General features: G+C 45.3%; 1 long non-coding RNA gene across 1 annotated transcript; it reads left to right on the plus strand.

Moving 5' to 3' along the window:
• Positions 1-11,431: 11,431 nt before the first annotated feature.
• LOC146201121 (uncharacterized) lies at positions 11,432-17,604 on the plus strand. The gene is made up of 3 exons (XR_014704865.1): positions 11,432-11,763; positions 14,308-14,393; positions 17,470-17,604. It is a non-coding gene; the product is annotated as an uncharacterized LOC146201121 (long non-coding RNA).
• Positions 17,605-18,808: the final 1,204 nt, after the last annotated feature.

Genomic DNA, 18,808 nt, shown 5'->3' on the forward strand with positions numbered 1-18,808 from the left:
GATGGGAATTTCCGCAGTCCTCCACTCATAGCCTGAGTCACTTTGGGACGTAACACCGCACAAACAAAACCAAACTTGAATTAGACAAGTACTGCTGAAACGCATGTAATAACTGTTGCTTTTATGAAACTAATGCACGGGCCAATGATGAAATTTACCATGATAAGATTTTTTTATATCCCCGCTTGCTTGGGCTGCGTACTGTGCGTTCTGAATTCCGGGGCAGTTTCCAGTCACCTTCGCCCGAGCGCAGGTGAACGCCGCTGTATGAGCGCCTGATGCGGCCTTCAAGCAGCGTAATAGTCTTTTGAAGCCAGGACTTTTACAGGAGATAAAATTATATCTTATCAATTGTCGGGGATTACACGCGCGTCCATATTGAGCAGTAAGTATTGTGCACAATGTTAAATGAACATTCATAATGCGTCTCAGCCAGCATGCATAGTCTGAGCATGCGTTCGCCCTTTGCGCAAGAAAATTAAAAAAAAAATAAGTTTGAGGGAATTATCAGTTTGTAATCTATTCAGTTTTACAGAAAATGTTTTCCACTGACAGCGCAAGAGAGGGAATTGGTAAAAAAAAATAAAAATAAAAAAAAATGAGTCGACGGCTGACGGTTTGTGGAAACGTTCTAGCCAATGCAGATAGTTAGGAGGATGCAATAAATGAAATACGTGGTTAAATTAAACATTTTTTAGCACCTACACACACACTATGAGCATTCACAGGAAGTTTTTCGGCTGTCTATAAGCTCGTTGTCCCCAGCGATAGCGGGTACGCCGCACCGTGCAGCCGAGTACTAGCGCGCCGAAAGCCGTCAAACCAGAAGGCCCGGAGGCCAGCGATGGCGGAAGGGTCACATGATCAAATATGGCAGCGCCCATGCGCTCGCGCTGTAAAGGGCCTAAAACTCCGCGATAATTTGAAAGTAGCGACACTCTCCTCCATCCAGCATTTTCCTCCTCGAATATCCTTGCCCGCTGCCTGTGCGCGTTGCACATGGCACGCTTTTTGGGGCATCGCTCGTTCGCCTTCCGGACAATTGGTTGGCACACGCGCGCGCTCTTAAGTTGGCGCTTTTTCCACGCTCTGTTATTGAATAAAAACACGAGAAAGACATGCGGCATGGTTGACTGTACCGCGAGCCACATAAAATAGCGTCTGGTACGCGCAATAAAAGTGCCAATTACAAGCGTTTGCGGTATGAACAAAAGCCGCTTGATGCATACATGTCACATTTTTTTTTTAACTTTTCATTACCGTGTGTCTCAAACGGCATAATATATTAAGCATAATATTTACTATATATTTGAACATTCCTGAATAACCCCGGTGGTTACGGCTCTCGGCTACTGTTCCCAAGGACGCGGGATCGAATCCCGGCCTCGGCGGCAGCTTTTCGATGGAGCCGAAAAACAAGGCGTCCGTGTGCTGTGCGATGTCAGTGCACGTTAAAGAACCCCAGGTGGTCGAAATTTCCGGAGTCCTCCACTACGGCGTCTCTCATAGCCTGAGCTGATTTGTTAAACCCCACAAAACAAAAACACACATCCCTGAATGTTTTCACCGTACCGATGCTGAGTTAAATGTAGATTCACCTCAAACTAATTATACCGGAAGTACAGTTTAGGAAGTTGCTAACGAGGGGAGTTTCAGAAATGCGATGGTTGCTACCAACAGGCTGGAATATTTGCTTTGATGGCCATCCTAAAATTTTTCAATAAGAGTCAGTCTGAGTTTGGCACCGCACAGTACACATCCAGTGGCTTAATTGTTTTTCGTAGTTAAGAATGTTCATGGTTGCTTGAAAACGAATATCAACTTTTTTCTATTAAGCATAAAACGCCTTTAGCTCCCGCTGTCGGCGGCCTTGAAGTGAAGTCAAGCCGAAACCGGGAGTTAAGATCAGGGCATCGGTTTCCCGTCATCCGAGGGAAGTGTCGTCCGCACCCCGAAATTTGGCCATCTCGACAACCGAAACATCCAAATTGGTCCGAATTTCATCCAAATTGGTGGCAACCCTAACTTTAGTATGACCATTTTTTTTTATGCTTTTGCTTTGATTGGAGTAAACAAACGTGACCCAGAACACTTTCAGCTCTTTTAGTGACAAAATGCGGGAAACGTACAGGCCTTATGTTGATAACTGCGACAGCGAGCGCACGTACAAAATACTCCTAATCAACCCAAGACCAAACAGCATTATTTTCTCTGCACACAGTAGACCTATACCACGTACGGCCGACGGCTGCTCTACTCTACAACAATGGACATGACGTCCCGTTAACTATAATGTTTAAGGAGGCCCACCTAAAATTGGAAGTCACCATGCGCGCACTGAGTTGGCCATACTCAAATTAGGTTATAGACACCGATTTCGGTCAGATTCGGGCCAGGTCAAATTTTGGGGATTCAGAGGGCAAAATTTCGGGGGTAGCCCTCCTAAATTTGAAGGTTACTGCTGAATTTTCCATACTCAAATAGGTCGGACACCAATTTTGGTCAAATTCGGATGAGATCAAATTTCGGGGGTCCAGAGGGCTAAATTTTGGCAATGACCTACCTAGGTTTGGAGGTCACCACTGAATTCGCCATACGCAAATTAGGTTGGACACCAACTTTGGTCACATTCTGACGAGGTCAAACTTCGGGGGTCCAGAGGGCTAAATTTTGGCAATGGTCCACCTAGGTTTGGAGGTCACCACTAAATTCACCATACGCAAATTAGGTTGGATACCAACTTTGGTCAAATTCTGACGAGGTCAAACTTCGGGGGTTCCTGGGGTTACATTCTGGGGAGACCCTCCGCAATTTGTACGTAACCACTGAATTCGCCATATTCAAATTAGGTTCAACACCAACTTTCGACAGATTAGGAGGAGGTCAAATTTCGAGGCTCTGAAGAGAGAAAATTTTGATGTGCGGATATATACTCTCATGGACACGTTCTGCGACGAGTCGTGTACAGGCGCCTTCGACATAAGCCTGTTAATGAGTTAATAATCTCTCTCACTGCAGGCGTTACCGTTGAAAAGCGAGACCTATGTTCAGAAATTAAAGCGGCTATTGTATGCGCATTGTATGCATCAGCAGTCGCTATTATAGCGCGTTGAGCGGAACCATTAAGTGAAAACAATAACGCGCATAACGGTGCAAAATGATCAGTGAAATAAATGAGATTGTCAGCTTTGTGATGTGCTTGCAAGGAAGAAATGCACAGTACGTTGCAGAGGTGGTCAGTCCTCGTCGGCGTGAAGTTCTTACGGCCGATGATGTTGAACCACTTTTTTTCCTTCGAATGATATCCTTCGTTCCACTCGGAATTGCGAAAAGAACGAAGCCTTTTTCATGCCGGCTTGTGCACTGAAATGTGCAGCGACTCGGCATAGCGCTGCACTAAAACAACGCGGATAGCGCGAAGTGCAAACGCGGAATGCTAGGGAGCTCGGTCACTCGGTCCTAGCAACTGCGGTTGCCCCAAAAATGGCGCCGACGAAAAATGAAAACACAAAAAGAGCTAACTTTTCGCGCGCTTTTCCCGGCGACGGCCCGCGGAGCCAATCATTGTTGAGAAAAGCGCCGATGGGAGAGGTGAGAGAGGAAGATCTGCGATGGTGCGCGGGGCGGCGTCAGAGTTCACAGAAAGTAGGACTACCGAGAAACACCTCAACCGATAGGCTCTTAGCTCTTCGAATGCACAACACACTTGATGAACTCAAGGAAGCGCATTTAATAGCGCAGTACTCCATACTGGCGCGCACCAAAGCCGGGAGGCTAGTCTTGCTGAGGCTAGGCATCAATGCCGAACCCATGGCGGACGATCCCAGGCAAATACCCACAGCAATCAGGAAGGAGCTTGTTATCAAGCCCCTCCCTAAGAATATGCACCCCATTCACCACGAAGGCAGGCGACTAGCACGCGCACGTGCACTACACACCAAATACAAAGGAAACCATTCGGTTGCTTACGTAGATGCGGCCGAATATGAAGAGACGGACCGCGGTTTCGAGATTTATGCGGTGACTGGGGCCCGTGAGTCCACGCCTACCAAAATCTTAGCTTCAGCTACTGTGCGCACCAGAACCTCCGAGGCTGCAGAGGAAACAGCCATCGCGCTGGCTATCGCTTCTACCAAAGCAGATGTTATAGTCAGTGATTCCAAAACAGCCGTACGGAATTTCGGGAGGGGCCGTCTGTCGGCTGCCGCCAGGAATATCCTTAAAAGCTACCGTCCAGTCCCTGGTAGGACGATAGAACTGGTATGGGTTCCGGCTCACTCGGGCAATCCCGGGAACGAGAAGGCTCACGAATATGCCCGAGGTTTCGTCGGCCGGGCGGTGAGCACCTCGTTTCCCGCGGGAGCGAGGGAGGGCTTGCTCTCGTTCCATGATATAACTCGCCATTTTAGCCTGGGAAGGCGCATCTTCCCTCCACCACACAATTCATTAAGCAAGGCCCAGAAGATACTCTGGCGCCAGCTACAAACCCGCTCCTTCCCCTGCCCCAAAGTTTATTCATATATATTCAAAGAGCAGGTTGACCCTGAATGCAAAGAGTGTGGCGTCGACGCTACTTTAGACCACATTACATGGGGGTGCGCGGCCTATCCGCTACCCGCCGATTTACTGCCAGCTCCATCTCTGGAGGAGTGGGAGGCCGTGCTGCGCTGCTCGGACCCGGCCATCCAGGCTCGGGTCACTGAGTGGGCCGAAGAGATCGCCGACAGGACGCAACTGGCGGCCATCTGGCGCGGCCAGCAATCAAACTGAACCTCTTAAAGCCGATGAAATAAATGTTTTCCCATCCATCCATCACAGAAAGTCGTTCATACTATCAAGGGATTTTATGGCGCCACAGGACACAGCGCGCTCTGCGGGACAGCCTCGTTGCGATCCACATCGGTCCACACTATCATCCCCAGCAATTCTTGGGTTGGATTGATGATGATGATGTCACGGTCATGCTCTTTGCAACGGGTGGACGTCGGTTCTATTCACACTTGCGACTCGCGAAGGACGCGCGACCGGCAGTCGCATGCGACCAGAGAGCAACCGATGTTCACACTTGCACGGCCGCTCGATGGAAGCGCACTGGGCGCGGCCTGCTGCGTCGCGCCGCCTTGGGGAGTTTACAGTTGCGCCCGCTATTTCTGCTGAGGACGCCACTGTTCGGGGACACGTCGCCGCCGGGATCGCCGACTCTGAGCGCGCGGTTTGCTTCCTTTCTGGGCGCGTTCGCCTCGCGTCTGCGTGGTAAACGCAAACTTTTTTTGTGTGCGCGTGTGCAAGCATGTTAACGTTGAGACTGGATGCGTTTGTTTTCTAAGGCGAAAGCCATTCTAGGCTCATGGAGCGAAAATCTAAGCGCAGAAGCTGTGCCTGTTATCTGTGCGTCGCATCTGTGCACTGGTGTGAAAATGATTGATGGTGATAGGTTATCAATAAAAGTTATAGACATTGATAGAGGTAATGACTAATGCTAATGACTAATAATGGTTAATAATGACTAAAATTATTTGTAATGACCAGTATATCAAACTACGACATGTAATGACCGCAATTGATTAGAAATGAGTAAAAGTGCTTAGCGATGTGTGGTAATGTCTATAGCTAGGCATGACTCATCATTACTGTTAACGACTACAAAATGACCAATATGTGAAACGACATGTAATGACCACTGCTGATTCTAAATGAGTAACGTGCTTAGTTATGAGTGATAAGGGCTACAATGACTACGCAGGCAGACTCATCATGACTGAGAAACGACCAATATATCAAACGACGACTTGCAATGACGAACTGTGGCAAACGATGAGAGGCAAATGATAGGAGAAGGGTAGGCTTTCGCCGTCCTCCGCTTAAGAGACATCTAAGAGACCCTCTAATTTTATCTGCTGAGCTCGCTTCAGGCAAACACAGCAGCGAGGAGTGGAAATGCACTCGCTTCCTCTGAAATGAAAGCGGCGCTGAGGTTAAAAAGTCCAGATGCTGAAGCATAATGCCCTATCAGCTGCCATTGAATTTGCTACAAGGGACCGCAGATTGGACTTGTTGGTTAACCGTGCAAACAACGTGACGGGAGCACAGGAGAAGAAGACGGCACAACCGCACTAGTTGTGTCGTCCTCTTTTCCTGCGTTCCCGTCACGTTATTTAACCTATTTAGTTATCAGGGAGCTGGCCAGTGAACTAGGATTTTTAACGATGTGTTGTGAAGCAGATGAACACGATGAGGTAGCACCAGAAGCTGAGGTAGCACCACGATGAGGACATATCAGAAAACGGTACGAAGCGTTTTTTTTTATATATAAGCATACAATTTGTTCTAAATTTTGCCGCGCTAGTCTGAGTGGTTTTGCAAGCAAAGGAGCCTGTGTATACAACATTTGTTTATACTCTTAAGACTGTTTCAGTCGATGCGATAAACTGAAAAGCCACGTTCCACAGAAAATCCGGCGCCCGCTCTGTCGGCGGAAAGTCGGAAAAAAAAAAACCTCTCTGGTAAAAGGCACTTTAGTTGGTGATATGGCCAGACACCTTTGGCGCAATGAGAACACATGACATGCTCAATGTGGCAGGAGCTGCCAAACCAGAGAGAGTCAATAAGATGTAAGGGTGAAATGGGAATTACTGAAAGCGGGACCCTTAGATCCCAAGTCAGGCACTATACTCCTATAGGGCACGTTCGTACGGCTTCGGTGAAGAGGGGCTTTATATAGCTATGTGTAGGGTGCTATTTCATATAATGCGGCAGCTTAAGGCTGCATTCTAATGATATGCGTCAGAGGCAGCAATTACTGGATACGGTGAATAAGCAGGTAGCAAAGTGCGGGCACTCTAACGAGGCTCCTCAAGGAGACTTAAGAACCCCAAGTTTTGTTTATCACTACCAGGTTGTTGCTTAATTTAAGCGATATTTGGTAATGGTTTTGAGGCGACATGTCAGTCGTGCAAGAGCCTGTTGCAGGAATTATGAGTCAACTGGACCAGTTACAGGTTAATAAAAACCAAGGACAATGGAGGCTTGATGTACCCCACAAAGGAAGAAATCAAGCTTTGCCAGCTTACGAGCACCTTCACAGGATGATGAAGTCTGAAGAGGTCCGGCGAAGTAGCAAGCTGTGTAAACTTTTGGTTTCATCATTGTTTTCTCACTGTACACTGTACCTGCAGCTAATATATAAAAATAATGGTCGTGCCCATGCTAAGGCGCTATGCAAGATATCGTTAAGTTGCTGCCCCCACTGATAGCGAGCTGGGCTGGAAATGTCAACTCAACAGTGGAGCGATGTTATGGCATAAACCTCTCTCAAGAAAGGTTTTCTGTCTGCGATTGGTAATTTTCTTCCTTTTTTGTGTGGCCATTAAATAAGCGTACTCGGCTGCTCGCTGAATCTCAGCTGCAGTTGCGCTCTGACGCGTGAACATTCTTGTGATCACAGCTAAGAGTTTCACAACAGCAACACTCGATGCCCGTTCTTCCATTGAAAATTACGAACCAGTAAAATTGTATGGGTTTACGAGCAGCCAATAAAAATAGTAATAAAAACTTTCGGCGCATATACGTAGCACCTTGAGGCAGACCGGCTCTATCAAGCGTGCTTACTTTGTCCGGTCATGCAAAACGCGGGAAGCCATGACGGACAGCGTTCTGGCGTACAAAGTTTAAGGTCTGCAACTGAGTCGAAGATCCCAGGTTATCATCTAGATTTAACCTAATAAACATCTTCATATTTCCACCGTAAAATTTGTCACAATGAGATAGGAAAGTTGGTTACATGTAGCATTTTCACAGAGGTTGCTCATAGTGGGACATTTTTTGTTTGATAGCGCTGGCAGCTTAGAACAGGTTGATATCAATTTGTGTATAAAAGCTGTATGCAGGAATGACTAAATGGTATGAAAATGACACACGGAATTCGCAACATAATTAAGTGGTTAGGCATTAGGCTACCATGGCAGCTGAACAGCTTCGAATTGTTCACAGCCGGGTCACATTTTAATGTGACGAACAACTGGATTCGAATCGTAAAACAGCGCGAACAACGGTATAGACAAGAACGAGAAAGACACGGGAACGTCTACCAACTTGCCCCAATTGAACATTCTGGATTCGAATGCAACTCCACGGTAATGAGCGCTCTCCAATCGATTGGCCTTCAACCACCGTCACTATAAGTTTTTCGGGGTACACTCCAGTATACATCCTTGCCGAGAAGCGCTAAGTGCTGACATGGTCACACTAGACATGACAGTATATACTAATTCTTGTTGCCAAATTGTGTGAAGCGGGGCTCTTATATACTTAAAATAATAGGCTTCTACCACGCCGACGCCTCCCGCAAAGCGCAGTCAGGCGCAGCTCTCCGCGCGCGGTTGTCCCTGAACGGTGGCGCCGCGGCGGTGGCGACTGGAAGTAGGCGCCTCCCGCCACGGCCGGTCTCGAGGGAGAGCGCGTTTCTCTCTTCTCTTACGGCCTCTCCAATGGGGTCTGTTTCCACCGCCCGCCGCGCCTCGGTGGGGTCGCCACCGCCCCACTGCTGCTCCTCCGCTACAGCCGTTGACGCGCAAGGGAAACGCGCGCTCGCTCTTCGCTCCGCCCGCATCGGTTGCAACCGGCAGGTCCTGATATTTCACCCCTTATGGCTTATAGGAAGAAGCCGTATGAGCAATGAGCGTGTATGAGCAATAAAATAGTCAATAATGCGCGTGCGCGCGAGAGCGCGCGCGCCTTCGTCAGTGCTGTCGCGCACGGTCGAATGAAGTTTCGGGTGCACTTACATCAACACTTTTTGCCCCTAAATTTTTCACAAAACTATATGTACCATTTTATGCAGTGTGCCTTTGAAAGCTCTAAGCAGGTATAGCGCGACTTGACGCTAGTGCATGACAAACTGTTCGGTGGATATTCCAAGTATTCTGTCAACCGCTGCCGTTTTTGTTTAGAGCAAAAGAGGCACTGACGAAAATTCATAGCACGTCTGAGATTCAGAGTAAGGAACAAAAATTTTCGCATACAGTTAAAATTTCAATTGTCTAGTGAAGTGGGCTGTTCTAGCTTCGTTTAAAACAAATCAGTAGGTTGAAAGACAGCAGATGCATACGTATAGTCTCGCGACTGACGCACACGTAGACAATCGTAGTCAGTTTAATACCAGTGATAAAAAAAACATTTAACCAAGGAAATGGGTATAAACAGATATGCATAATTGAAAAGAGTAGGTTGAAAGACAGCAGATGTATACGTAGTCTCGCGACTGACGCACACGCAGACAGTCGTAGTCAGTTTAATACCAGTGATAAAAAAAACATTTAATCAAGGATCGAAATGGGCATAAACAGATACGCATAATTGAAAAGAGCAGCAAGCAATAAAAAAAATGTCCTTCAAAGTTAACACATTTCACTCATTCATCAAAACGGTACATGCGGCTAGAAAATTGAAGTCTCAAAATCTTTCTGGACGGCTTGTGCACATAAGGAGCTGGCCTTTCGTTCCTGTCTGTCACCTTCTTAGCATATGAGAAATTTCTCACATATTAAAGAAGCGGACCTTGGCTATTGTCAATGCCTTCCGGGCAACTCAGCAAAGGTGAGTTCTCAAGTGCTGGCTGGATTAAGCTTTGAAGTACTTCAAGGACATTCGTGTGTGTGGTAGGTGCACGACAGCTTTTTGAAAAAAAGACACAACCTTGTCCAAGAGAGCTACAAACTCTGGTTTTGGATAATGCAGTCCGATAGAATCTTGTCCTCGCAGAATAGTGTACATGGGGCTGCTTCTTTCGCTGGTTTCAAGAAGGATAGCACAAGCGTCACACCCGAAGTCACTGATTAACTTCACAATGTATCCAGCGACGTAAGCTAAACCAGAATACGTGACAGTGGGTAATGGGATGACAGGAGATACCATCACTTCTTTCAGTTCCTCGGTTACTGATTGCAGCAGAGCTGAAATGATATCGTCGGTGTCGACACTAGGTGCCTAGGCGCGCAATACAGCGCGACATACAACTCCTATAGTCACCTCTGAATAAATAGCACAGAGAAGAGCTTTTATATCCATTATTGAGGAGTGTCCCTTGAGTAACAGTGGCGAGTGTGTAATAAGCAATGCTATCTGCCAAAATAATGGGGCAGCGATTGCTCTCTAAGGCAGGCATTACTGCACAGACAGTTACAAGGAACTGTTAGTTCAAAAACATACTAGAAAAAGAAAGAAAATTTTGCTAGGAATGAGTGCTTGAAATAGATTTCCTGTTTTTTCATGAAATAATCATGATATCATGTAAACATTTCATTAAACCAACGTTTATTTGCAAAATTAAAATAATGTTTATAATACAACATAAAACATTTGCTGATCTATAAATTATAGCACAATTGAAAACAAAACTTAAAAGCGTTAACTCTGACGTTATACTACTAATACTTTATGTCATGTAAGCATTGTGCAACTTACATTACATTTTTATAAAATTATTTTCATCTTCGGTGTTACCTCGATGGTTTCTCATCTAGCGCTGAAAGACGGTTTTGCCATTGTTGCTGTTATGTTTGCCTTGAAGAAACTTCGATGTGATCACTGCTCATTCACTTTTTTTATACATCTTCTTCTTGTACAGGCTTGGGCAAAAATTCAGATTAAAATGAACAAAAGTAGATACCATGCCTCAATACATGTCATATGCTTGTCGAGCGTTTGCTGAGCGACAGTGTTTTTTAATATAAAGACTCCATTAACGTGTGTAGCACGCTGACAGGATGCCGCTGCAGCATCTACCTTCTGTAATCTTTCATTTAGGGTCTGCACTCACCACGAAACCCGCGGGCGACAGCGCGAAACCAGGCAAAAGCCACCCGCCGCCACTGAAGCAGATGCGGAGCGAACAGTGAGCAGGTCGCGCCCCTTGCGGCGGCGGAGAGCGTGACTCAAGGTGAAAAGTTCCCATTGTTCACGCGGCGATTGAGAAGGCCGAAGAAAGAGCGCGCGCTCTTTCTTAAAGGGGCCCACAAACACCTCCCGAGCACTCCTCACAAACTATCTCAGTCGCTAGATTATGCTGCGATACACATTGGAACGCAATAATACACGTCTGCGCGCAGTGCAGGTCCCACAATCCCATTCGAAAGTTGGCGCGTTCTTTCCTTCGACTTTTGCCAGTCCTCCTTCTCCTCTGTGCAACGCTGCTACGTGCATGCGTTTTCGAATGACTATTGGTCTGCTTCTTTGCGACGTCACACAGCCATTAAACTATCGCTTATGCCAGAAAAATTGAAATACGCTTAACTTTTAATTATCAGGAAAGAAAATTAGGATGTTCTGTAGACAGAAACATTCTTTCAAAGCTTTTTTTCCTGCACTTCCGGTCTCGCGCGCGCACGCGCGCATCTTTGCCCTTCGCGCAGGCACCACGGCAATCGCAATCGCGGCAAGGTCCGCGGCGCGGTCATGGCGCAGTCGCAAGCGGCGGTCTCGTTTCAGTTACTAGCAGTACAGTGATTCTAGTTCACTGTACTAGCAGTGTACTTGCGGGGCACTTTCCGCCTGTGAATGTTCTCGTTTCTTGTGTCGCCCATGCGAAATGAACTTCGAAGTCGGCTTACAGGTTTACAGCATTAAGTCGGTGCTTTAAATGTCGGGCCCCAATCCACTGCGCCTTACGTAGTGCAGCAAAATTTCGGAGGCAACCGCTGCTCCGTTCCTGTGTCCACCAAACCAAAATACGCACCTCGGATCAAGTCAAGGCGACAACATACGCTGGTAAGTAATGTGTTTACTAGCTTGAACATAGCGCACAGATAAGCGACGGTTTCACAGGTGCAATGAGTTAGTCATTGTTGTGATGCATCATTACTGTGGCGGCTATTAAAATCCTACCGTCTTAACCGTTGACTTGATTGCGTGAAACTACTCACGGAGGTTGCATTTTGCCTCGTAGTGAGTTTGTAGGTTATAAACTTTTGCCTTATAGTAAATTACCTAAGACAACTGCGCCTACCTGGCTCGGCCGTGCGCGAACCCGCGGAATCGTGCGCCGGCGTTGGCGGCTTTCGGCCCCGATCCCGGTACAGACTGCGGGTTTGCATTGTACGCAGCAGCAACGAATTAAGCACCCTTACCTAACTTCCTACGAGTAAACAAAGTTTACCGTAATATCAAAGCTCCGTGCACCCCGCCGGGGTGGCGCAGTGGTTACGACGCTCGACTACTGTTCCCAAGGACGCGGGATCGAATCCCGCCCTCGGCGGCCGCTTTTCGATGGAGGCGAAAAGCAAGGCGTCCGTGTGCTGTGCGATGTCAGTGCACGTTAAAGAACCCCAGGTGGTCGAAATTTCCGGAGTCCTCCACTACGGCGTCGCTCATAGCCTGAGTTGCTTTGGGACGTTAAACCCCACAAACCAAACCAAACCAAAGCTCCGTGCGCAGTTTCACCACAACCGACTGAGCGGTAGAGCCGGAAGGTATACATACAAGCCGCCGCGATAAACATGTAGTATTAGCATACGCATGCTGTATCTGGCCCTTGCAAGGTTTCATATGACGTGCAGTGATGAGGACGCACCGAAGAAACAAAGAAAACGACTTTGCCTTTTGCCTCTCCTCGGCGAAAAACTGTGCTTTCTTAGTTTTATAACTGACCACCTTGTTGTTTCTTATGCTTGAGCCGGTGTACATTCGAATGTATGTGACACTATATAATTTTTTTTTGTCACCATGTCTTTCTTTTATGTTCTGCGCGTTAAAGATACTCAAAGTGTGTACAAGAGTCAGTGGCAAGTGAATGTAAATACATGTACATTTCTCACACTTTGTTTCCGACACAGCACCTGTCCATATTGCACATTTCTTTTACTTGCTGATTTTTTTTTTTTTTTTCGCTAGCAGATCACTGTAAAAATATGACTGTCTGTCGTCCATGTCAAACAGGGGTAAAAACCTCGTCAAGCTACTGTATTAGTAGCCTTTTGTTCCTACCTTAGCATTTGTTTTTCTGTCGACAGGAGGAAAAAAATCTGAAGTTGATTGAGTCGCTCAGCAGTTTAAATTGCTGCTAAGAACACTGTATCATTTCGCGCACATAATAATAATCAGCATAATTACACTGTTGTCTTGTAAACTGTGTAGCTTAACGGATTGGGAACAGCAAGCCCATGAAAAGAGAGATGTTACATGGTCACTTGTGAAGCCGGCTCACTTGAAATTTCCATTTACTTCTAGTTTGGCCTCAAAAACTCTGACTGGCATAATTATTCGCAATCTAGCCTTACACACCTTGAACCCACAGTTGCTCTGCCTTTTTTACTTTTGTTTCAAGCGGCAGCTTTGATATAATACTTGAAAGGCCTGCGAGCGGTCGCACACCATGTGTAGTTGCCGCGATAAGCAAACAGCAACATGTTTTGTGTGCACTTTTGCTTAGCCGCAGCCACAAGGAAAACGCAGAGATATGGGTACAAGGTTGCACTCACTCAGACAACAAAAGTCATATGAAACTGCGCTCCAGCTATTGTCAGCCGCAGCAAATATATTGAAACAATTTTCTTGGCTCCAGTGGCCAATGCTTTGCGGCGCTGATTCCAGTCTCAAAAGAACTGTGAGTTGAGCTAGTTGGTGCATCATTTTTTAAAAATACACAGCGCAACAAACATAGGACAAGCGAGTAGACGGGAACAGCGCTATCAACTGCATGATTTATTGAAAGAACACGAATATATACAAAAATGCTCTGACAACCAAGTGCGCATGTTCGTAGATAAAACTTAAAATGTTGTTTTATCTGCGAAAATGCGCACTTGGTTGTCAGAGCATTTTTGTATATATTAGTGTTCTTTCAATAAGTCATGCAGTTGATAGTCAGCGCTGTTCCCGTCTACTCGCTTGTCCTATGTTTGTTGCGCTGTGTAATTTTAAAAAATGATGCGTCTGTTTAGCATTTAGGTTAAGCACACTGACAGTTGTACTGTGTAATTGACTAGTCATTGTGAAGAGCAAATCTGTGTCTGTGAGCAGCAATCAGTTCTTCTTTTGACGGTCTTTCATAGGCATCCGTCATAAAGTGACGCTCTGAAGCTGTGCTTGCAGCTGTCTCTCTGTGCGAAGAGCCCTCAGACCGTTTCTCCACATCTTGGAGGAGCTTGTGGACGTACGCTGCAAGAAATAGTTATCGAGATTACAACAGTGCACTTAGTTTTTCGTGTAATATTATAAGTAGAACAAACTTTGAACATACAAAACGTAGGCTGCGTTTTCACTGGAGCCACACTGAAATGTCCTTTCCTTGCTTTTGCCATCTTTACTTTCCAGCGGTCATCTCCTTTTTTTGTCTGTGCCTGGAGCCTTGAGGAATTTTCATTAAAGTGAATTACAGCCAGATGTGACCTATAAAGAAGGTAAATATGAATTAATTTTTCATACCTTGGAAAAAAATGTGTTTCTTGTTGCCTACCAGCAAAATTATACAGAAGAGGCTACCATAAGGAACCATTATGCATTATATTCACAACACTGCAGCAGAAATTGCTTCTGATTTAGCTACTATGTTCAGTGCCTTTAGAATTAAGAATGTGATGCAATGATCTCCAAGCAGCAAAATGAATGTATGACATGGGCTATATACAACATCATATCTTGAATCACCTGTGTTCTCCCTGCTGTTGTATTCTAGCGATCATCATTAGTTCAGGTGGTCAAGTGAACCTTGAGCATTCTTGCAGCTTCAATACAGTAGCCTCGGGACATTCGAGATGGTTCTAGAGTGGTCGGAAACTTGCGCTGATAACTTCCAGTTCTTTAAAAACTGCCTTTGTCTTGGGACTGCACTAAAATGAGGAGCACAAAAGAGACGAGGTGTTTTTTCAGCCTGCGCTTCATGCTTGTCCTCAACTTCGTTCTTTATGTCATCCCATCTGCCTATTCTAACATAAGAGCAGTGACTTCCAATGAGGACCCTTAGATGGCCTGTGCAGTCTGCAGCCTCCTGTCTCACTTTTTCTATGGAAGGGGATTATAGAATGGCTAGTGCTACCATGCTAGCAAATATGTGTTTACGATATTATATGAAGCATTCTTAGAATGTCAGAAGTGTGCACCGCAGTCTCCTCAAAATGTATGAAAACTACCTTTGACATGGCAGCAGTCTTGAGATTCGAAGAGAAAGACACAAGATAGGTTCAGCTAATTTTACAGCAGAGTATTTAATGTCAGGATGGAAGGATTGTGGAAAATTTCTCATTGGGTGCATACTTTGAGCAGGAGTTGGGATTCACTTGACATAGTGGGTGCCCTTTTTTGGCAGACGTCAGAATTGACTCCTGTGAGTCGTAATTGTAAGGTCTCATATTACCTGGCCTGATAACATGACAGCTCCAGATCAAGCACTGTACTAAGGGGAGTGCTGGTCGTAGTGGCTATTGTAGCATTAACTAAACGCGATCTGCTTAGTTGGGCTAATTAGCAAGTTGAAGAATCGAAAGGAGGTGCGAATGAAGCACAGGCTTTCATAGATGAACTTCTGATTTTTTTTTTTACTGAGTTCTATTTCCTCTGGCCTCTGTTCCTTTTACAATGACAATATTATGAACATACATTAAATGCTTCATGCAAGGATTGATTGTTTGCATATGCAATGTAGAAAAGTTGGAATGCGTACTGGCACTGGAGTAAAAAATAATGTCGTATCCTTCTCTTCCATTCAACTTATCTTGCTTGCATCCCATCATCCGAGTATGCAATTGATTTGGGAGCAAATCTGATGACCAAATTATGAAATGATTCAAGGGAGGATGTTTGGGCTTTAGGGGAGAGTTGTCGAATGTCCTTCAGGAACAGGGAGTTCATGAGAATGCAGTTTAGCTTCCTGAAAGCACATGAATCTGTAAAAATGTACACATATACATATATATATATATATATATATATATATATATATATATATAGCATTTAAAGGAGCGAACAGTCTGCGAGTGCAAGGCAAACATTTTTTTTTTTATGTTTATACTGTTGACATTTACAGGAATTCCTCTCATGATGATTATTGGAATAAAGAGCATTAAATGCAAAGTGGAAGGAAAAACAACGTGCCGAGTGTGTGTGTATATATATATATATATATATATATATATATATATATATATATATATTTGACTGATGAGTTGGTAGTGTTGGTGTGTATTCTAGTCAATCATAGATGCTGAACCTGCTTACAGCTGCTGCATTGCAGTTGAAAACAGTTTTAGCAACATATTCGTTAAAAGACACCTGGTCTTGTACTGCTATTTTACTGTGACAAGAAATCTAAGAGGTGTTGTTGACCAAACAATTGTCAGTATAAGAAAGTATAGAACATCCCATTGTTTTTGTGTTTCTTACTGGCGTTATAACCAAGCTGCCTCAGTATTAAATTAATCTCGCAGTCTCAGCACTCACATTTACATTATGTGGTTTCTTCACTTCATTATGGGTTTCTTTCTTGGCTATGTCATGCTGTAATGTGCGGATGTGTAAAAAGTTTTTTCCGTGAAGTTCTATTTGCATTACCTATCTCTTAAATTTATCATTGAATGACAAATGCCACAAGTGTGAGCCGTGCACCTTCCAAACAATATCAAAGTGAAAAACTTTAGAAAAAAAAAAACCTATACAAAACAGATTACCTCTGCTATTCATTGCCTGTTTGCAAGGAGCTAATGCAGGCATTTGCTGTATGGTCTATCATGGCCATCACGCTTATCGCATATGTGGTTCAACACGCTGCACTACATGCTGATGATCAGGTCATCATTACCCTGGCCCAGGGCAGCAACATAGACTTGTGATTGTCTGGATCCATGGTTCTATTGCTTCACAGCCCTTTGACTTGCTCACAGCTTTTAACTTAGTAAATGCAGTATAGAATAATGTTATTACCATGTATTCGCCCTAATTATTAAAGCAAGCAACTGCATGCATCTTTAGTAATGCGCCAAGCATCAAAGTAGTGCTGTATGGGCGATTTGCTGCTCTTGCAATATGTCCAGATAGCTGGGTGGCAGTTTGTAGATAGATGAAATTAAAACTTCATTACATAATAATATATGTCAGCAAATGTACCTCTTCCCCAATGGTTTGCAACGATGAAACATTTTGTAATTCAATTGTTTGTATTATATAATGATTAATTTGATTCTTTTTATATATAGACATGCAAGCAGCACTTGCCAAGGGCATTCTTGGTGAGGCTGAAATAAATTTCTCCTAATAATATGCAGAAATTGGCGCCTTTTGTTAAAGACTGCACTGAGACTCGTTAGTTGAGGCCAGGCCCCATGCTCGCACTATTGGGCACTGCAGCTGACTTCACACAGTTAATAGGAATTGCAGCTTGCCAATTTTCGTATCGCAGTATTGCCTTACCTCTCCTATTCTTACCTGTTCCCATTGTAGAATATGGTCAGTCTGAATGATAACAACGTTGTAACAAACGTGCAGTACTTGGCGCTGTAGCCCGGGGAGCCGCAACGCCCATCTCCTGCGAGGTCCACTTCCATTCTATCCAGCTGGCTGATGATCTGCACCCGCTGTTCCTGGAAAATCTGGGACAAAAATAAATACGCATTTGTGAGCCACTTGTAACATTGTGCCGAACTGTGTCACTCGATCGTTGCACTACTGCATGCGCGCGCTGTATTTTCTTTTTTTTTTTTTATTACGCAAGCTTGCCATAAGGCATATTATAAGAACCCGTGCAAATTATTTTCCGTTAGGAACCGGAGAAGGCTCCTGCTTTTATTGCTGTCGGTGAGCCATTTGGAGAAGTCCTCTTCCCTTGTTGCGATTTATCCCCCCCCCCCCCCCCCCCCCCCGCCCTTTCCGCAGGAAAAATCTAGTTGTGTATAACTCCTGTCAAAACCAACTCTTACACTTCCGATCGGCAGCTGATCGCTTAGGGATAAAGAGGCACAACTTTGAGCGACTAAGCCAGTTCACGCGAGTGATAACGTTTATTTTGCGATCCCCCCCTCCCCCCTTTTTGCTGAAGGGTGAAGCCTCTTGGCACTTTTTTTTTTCTGTTTCCATCTCTTCATTCCTGACAGTGTCCCTCCTTTCTTCTCTTTCTTCTTATCAACGCCCATCTCGGTTTCACGTGTTTCTTTCCTAGCTGCCTCGGTCGGTGAACTTGGACGCGGCTCCATTCGCGCGACATTTCAGAGTGCGCTCTGTACAAACACCACATGGCGTAAAAAAAAAAAAAAAAAATGCTACAGGGCGGGAGTCATGCTGCGATAATAATCGGGCACCGAACAGAGTTTGTTTACTTCCTGTCGGCGCGCGCGTTCTCCGTTGCAGTCAGCTGACGCCGAACCGCGGCTGACAAACTACACCACAGCGCACAACTACGCAGTCCCATTCTCCTCATCCCCTTCCTTTTTTTTTTTTCTTTACAATCGATCGTTATCTTTCACGAAGGGACATCGTATAGTCGAACGCAAGAGGAGCCTAAACACGAAGGTTTCAAGGTTCGGGCGGTTCGGGCAAGGTGCACGAGAGAGTTTCCCTCCGCAACGCCCGGAAGACCGCTCTCTGCGATCTCGATTCTGAATTTCTAGTCTTTCGCTAACATCTCATGCTCTTGCTGCGGTACGGATATTATGGACCCCGAGCTCGAAAAGCGACTTCGGCGAATGACTACCGAGAAGGGACTCGACCCCCATAAGTACACGCCGTTGAAGAATCCGCTGCTGAACCCCGACTATGACAGTATACGGCTTATATGGGTGCATTTGTGCGTGGGGTCGACTAGCGTAACATTAAAAAATAAAATCCCATC

Source organism: Amblyomma maculatum, chromosome 2 (assembly GCF_055883805.1).
Source record: "Amblyomma maculatum isolate TAMU_Amacu chromosome 2, ASM5588380v1, whole genome shotgun sequence".
Lineage (NCBI taxonomy): Eukaryota > Metazoa > Arthropoda > Arachnida > Ixodida > Ixodidae > Amblyomma > Amblyomma maculatum.